Consider the following 6152-nt stretch of genomic DNA (forward strand, 5'->3'; position numbering starts at 1 on the left):
TGTAATTAATCAATATTGGCTTGCGATCAGTTCTCGCCGAGTACCATTTCTCACCAGTGCATTGTTACGTCATTTTATCAACACATAAAATTATATACGAAAATATGATGTTACAGTGCACCAGCGAGAAATGGTCCTCGACGAGAACTGCTCGCAGGCCAGTACTGCCAGTAGTCAGATTCAAAAAAGAGAATAAAAAATTACATTTAAAACATTAACAAGGACAATTTAAGTACACATCATAACTGCTAAACAAGAAAAATTATGTGAACTGGTAGAATAGTACGCATAGTTCTAACTTGTAACCTACATGTACAAGTACATGTACCGGGTACCCGTTGGTCTGCTAAACCTTTCTAATGATACAATGATTGGCATCATAAAGATATTAAAGTCATGTTTTAACTCTGAAGTCTGAAGTATACAATTTTATTTTATACTTGAAGTTATGTCTACAGGATATATATGACTACATTTGGAGTCTTCTGCACAAGAATATATGATGTGTTTCTAATTAGACCCTGCTTTGAATTTTGAGTTGAAAATTCACAATCTGTTATTTTTTAAATAGATAAATTCAGTTACCCTTTCCAGTCCCCCATGAACCTCGAGCGAGTCTAAACATCCATGAAACATGTAAAAATTACACGTTAGCCTAGTAAACAAACACCCACACCATAACAAAAACAAACAGTGTGCACGTACTTACTGTCTTACATGTACATCTATACTATATACTAAATTTTAACTTTAACTTTTTTAAACTTTAAAAGGAGTAAAAGCCTCACCTTCTTCAGTAACATCCACATAAATCACACACTTTAATGTCCATCTTTTCCCCTTTATTACTCGTAGCTTATCAACGGCTGATCGTCGACAGAAGTGTGGCTGTCAGAATTTCCTCGTAAACGATTCACACGAGAAAAATATCCTCCTTAAACAAATATGTAGTATTGTTCCCTGTGCATGTTCATATGTTTCACAGTAAATTGAAAATGCATTTGTACGTCGAAAGAATACACAACTTCTCTTCTGCATTACGGCTCTCTCTTTTCTACAATGCCGTTCGTTACTGTTTACATTCGGCGCGCGCGCGCGGGGGTTACAAACAGGGGCGCCCCGACAAATAGTTGCACATAGAACGTTAAAATAATGTGTGTTCATTGAATTCATAAATGATATAGATGAAAAAAATGAAATTGAATCACAACTATTTATCTAAGACGCAACACAACGTAATGCAGTATATGCCTGGGCCTTAAAGTGGCATTTGTTCGCTTGTGTGTCTATGTAGACAAATTAACTCGTTCATGTAACGTTACGATTCACACATATTTGTTTTATGAAATTTGAAAAAAATAGGGCACAGAACTTTTTAAATTTGATACCAAATGACATTATTTAATATATTAACAATAACTGAATTAATTTTTTTTCATAAAATGATAACGATTTTTGCTATCAGAAAAATACGTGTATGAGCTGCTGACCCCTAATTATAGGGGCCAGCCCTTTTTTCTTAATTTTAAATGAAAGCTCTCGTTATTCTAAACAACTTTTGTTCTATATGTATTAACAAAATATTTTTAGTTTAAAGGTTATAATACAAAAAGCAACAAAATTTCAGCCCCGAAAAAATCTTAAACTTTGGCGACAAATAGCTCAAAAACTAACAAAGAAATTACCAAAATTTTCATGTCAGCAAAACTATAAAATGTTACCGACAATCTCGCTAAATTTCATGCATCTATCATCTGTAGTTCCCGAGATCAACTCTGGACAAAAGACCCCCCAATTTTCAATTAAAGGGCAATAACTCATAACCGGAAGTGAATTTTAAAAATTTGAAAAAAACGTCTAGAGATATTAATATCATCTACATACCCTGAAAGTTTCATAGCAATCATACAAAAAATGTTCGAGAAATCTCGTGCACAAAATTTGCGGGAAAAAAAAAATAACTAGAGCAAAGCTCGTTGCAAAGCAACGAGTGGGTTTTCCGCTAATGTCGAAAGCAACGCTAGAAGTACGTCTAAGAAGCAGAGTTCTTTATCTAGTAACAAAGAAACCTAAGTACAAAAAGATAAAAAAAAATCGAATGATTCTTGGTACAACTTAACATAATCCGAATGTTTTTAAGTACGACTTAACCAAAAACCCTTAACCATTTCAAGAACGACTTAACAAAAAAAAAACAATGTGTTTAAGTACGACTTAACAAATTTGACTTCATTTTAGGTACAAGTTTACTTTACCTTGAACTAACATCTTTTTTCTTAACCCAGAATGCAAAATTAAAATTTACGTAAAAAATCAATTTTGTTTAAAACATAATTCTGAGCAACTTTTTCTCTTCACTGCTTTTCAAAGGGTTGACCTTTCGTACTGTGTGCTCGTTGCGTCATTAATTGTCAGAAACTTATCGATGTAAAGTTTACTTTACTGTACCTCTGTGAATATTTTCTATGTAAAATTACTATGAACCAGACAACATTGAAATGGTGAACATTTCAAAGGGTCCCGCTTATGTAATTTCAGAGAATTCTGCTTTGACCTTGAGCTATAACTTGAAATTTTTCAAGCTGGCATAGAACTTTTAATTCAATTTCATTCCTCCTAACATACATGCATTTTTGTTCAATCTGACCAAGATTAAGCATATTTGGAAAATAATCTACTGTCTAAAACTAATTTTAAAAAGATCTGCTATGACCTTCCAGGGCTCTACATTAATTTTTTTCCTATTTGTCCATTCGGACAAGTGACCAAAACATTTACTTGTCCGAACTTCAACTTCACTTGTCCGAAAAATTTTCAATATTAAAGATCAAATATTGTCAACTTGGGAACTACAGTACTCTATTACTAAAATAAAATCATTTATTGATTAATACTCTAGCTATAATTAATAACCTGACTTTTTAAATGGAAACTTAAAGTGTCTTTCCTATAATTATGTACATGTATTTGTTCTATATAACATTAAACATGATTTTTCAGCTGTAGCTTTGTCATGGCAAATTACAAGACATCTCAAATTTAGCATCAGGTTTAAAAATACATGTAACTGTTATATTGATTTCTCAGCTGTTTTTTAAACTAAACATGGAATGTCATCATAGTCTATCAATGATGAATGAAACCTAAAATAAGTTACATTTCTTTCCATAATCCTTTATCTTTGCTACCTTTTCTTCCTTTCTTTTTCTTAACATATGTGTTTGGTACTTTGTAAGAACTAAGATCCACACCTTGAAAGTTGTTTGAAATTAGTGAACTTCAATCCCGATCAGGAGTAACTCAATTGCATTGCAATTTGATGTCGGGATCGAAATTCAAAATAACTAATCAATAAACTTATAACAAGACTACAGATAAACTTATCACAAAACTTTCTTTTCTTTTTTAAATGTTGGAGACTTCTTACTATAAAAAATGCACTTGTCCAGTCGGACAAGTGGCCAGCAATATTCACTTGTCCGCATATTTTTTTAACTGGTACCGGACAAGCGGACAAGCGTTAATGTCGAGCCCTGCCTTCACATTGACAGACTTGGTTCAAGGTCACTGCACGCCATTAACCAATAAACTCTGTAAAGGTAAAATATTAGCCAAATTGGGGCTAAAAGGAGAGTATATCTATGCTCTTAAAATATGGATTTTTGTGTGATCTGATATGACCTTGACTCTTCATCTACAAATATCATTCGAGGTCATTGCATATATTTTGATCAAAGGCATCATGTGGGTGAAGTATGAGGCTGAATGGAGCAAAGGGAGAGAAGATATACTCCGGACAAGGATTTGTAAAAATATAATTCTGCTATGACCTTCACAGTTTCTTTTCACTGAAAATAGGTTCAAGGTCACTACACACCCTTTCACCCTTTACTCAAACGCTCTGCTTATGTGAAGTCTGAGCCAAATAAGGGTTAGTAGAAATTATATATGCTCTCAAAAAAGGATTTTTGCATGATCCGATATGATCTTCACCCTTTACCTAGAAATTTCATGCAAGGTCACTGCACATCGTTTAACCATAGAGACACTCTGTGAGTATTAGCCAGATTGGACCAAAGGGAAAAAAGATATGCCCCAGACAAGGATTTTATATATATAATTCTGCTATGACCTTAACCTTATACCTAAAAACATGGTTCAAGGTCACTGCACATCCTTCAACCAAAGGAACCCTGTGGATGAGGTATGAGCCAGATTGGGCCAAGGGGAGAGAAGCTATGCTCCTGTCAAGCCATCTCGGATGGACAGACGGACAAATTGATCACTAGAAGGCGCCCGCATAAACATGCCTTTTTATCTAATTTAAAATAGAATCCATGCTATCTGCCCATGGTGAATAGTCATCAATATTTACAATATTTAACCAAAAAATAGCTTTTAAAAATATTTGAAAAGGTAAAAATTGTAAAAACCCCAGCGGGATTCGAACTCATGACTTACAGGTTCCTAGTAACCCTCTAACCCACTGTGCTAAGGAGTTATGTGACCATTTTTGAAAAAAAACTACATGTACTTATATAATTACACTTTATTTTATTGTTTATTTCGATAAACAATACGTCACAACATGGAAGTGTCCCATATCACCTTAAACTCGGAACACCTCTGACCTAATAAGATCGCATCATTAAATACAAAGTTTGATTTAACTCTAATTTGTTTATCATCAAGAAATTCTGCATCGCTGACAAATAAAGTTTTCTTCTGTATAATGAAATACCAATTAACTGACTATTCGGACAATAGCAAGTTTATTGTCCCACTCCACAGCAACTATTTCCCTTGGCTTTGCCTCATTAAATAGTTGCTTTCTTTGGGGACAATAAACTTGCTATTGTCCTCATACCCAGTAAATACTAAATAGGCATATAATATCCCATCCACCTACATTTCATGTTATATAACCTCCCGTTTGTAACCTTCAATTTCACTGTAAAGTCAACATATCTGTCATAGCCGCAAGTTTCACAATTTATTTCTGCTTCTCATGTACTTAAAATCAGGGGCCTTAATATTGCTTACCAATTCCAACAAGAGACATCCCTCTAACTATTGATAATCATTAAAATTCATTTCATGAATCTACGCAACAATGATAAACCTTCAAGTACAGTCACTCTCAATTTTACAAAAATATTGACGGTACTTTATCCGAAACTGTTCCTTGTACCTTTAACTTAGTACACTAACATTTTTATGAAAAGACTAAGAAAGCTAATGCAATTCTGAGAAAAAGAATACCACATATTGCCAATTCCATTGAGGTTTAATAAAAATATGGCCATTTAAGTGAACCCACCATTTCCAATTTCCTTTAGTAAACACAGATTTACAGGGTTCTCCATAGTAAAACATCTTTACCTGACCTTTTAGAGGTCAACTTTTGTTCAACCACCTTTAAAAAGAAACCTTATTCAATACAACATACCCCTACATGATATAATCATGATAAAAGCTTCACATCACTTAGAAATACCCTTACATGTATACCCCCCACCCCCCAATCTTTTGATTTTCATAAAAAGTCATGGTTTGAAATGTTTTACCTAATTTTATGAAACGTGTGGCAATTTCCTTGAGTAATTTCTCACACATATGAAAACAATCATCAATGATTCTAAAATTTGATCTTTATTTGTTTATTGTATGATTTGTACCATTTTAATTAACAGATAGACAGCTGTCCTGCTTGTGATTTCTTGTTTTCATGAAAAAAGTAAGCTAACAATCATATTTAGTGAATATCTAATCTATTCTGATTTCTAGTCTCCTTCTAACCATGCTAAAACAGTAAGTTACAACCTACAAGTTAGACATCTGCCTTAAATTAAAATTAAATTCAAACACACCCAGGTAGCTGGAGACAGATCGAGTTGATTTCAATGAAAAATTTTCAAATTTGACATGTTTTTCTACTTTTTTTATGCATATATACCTTAGAAAGGTAGAAATAGGTTGTTTCTTGTTCATTTCAAAAGTAATTATCATAGCAGATGTTATTTCAAAGTCAAATGTACATTTACATATCCTACATGTAATCTTAATGCAGACAATTAAATAGAGGGGGGAGGGGGATTTTTCAATTATGTAAACACATCTAAATATCTTTATGAAATAAAAAATAAAGGAAA

Source organism: Crassostrea angulata, chromosome 5 (genome assembly GCF_025612915.1).
Source record: "Crassostrea angulata isolate pt1a10 chromosome 5, ASM2561291v2, whole genome shotgun sequence".
Taxonomy (NCBI): domain Eukaryota; kingdom Metazoa; phylum Mollusca; class Bivalvia; order Ostreida; family Ostreidae; genus Magallana; species Magallana angulata.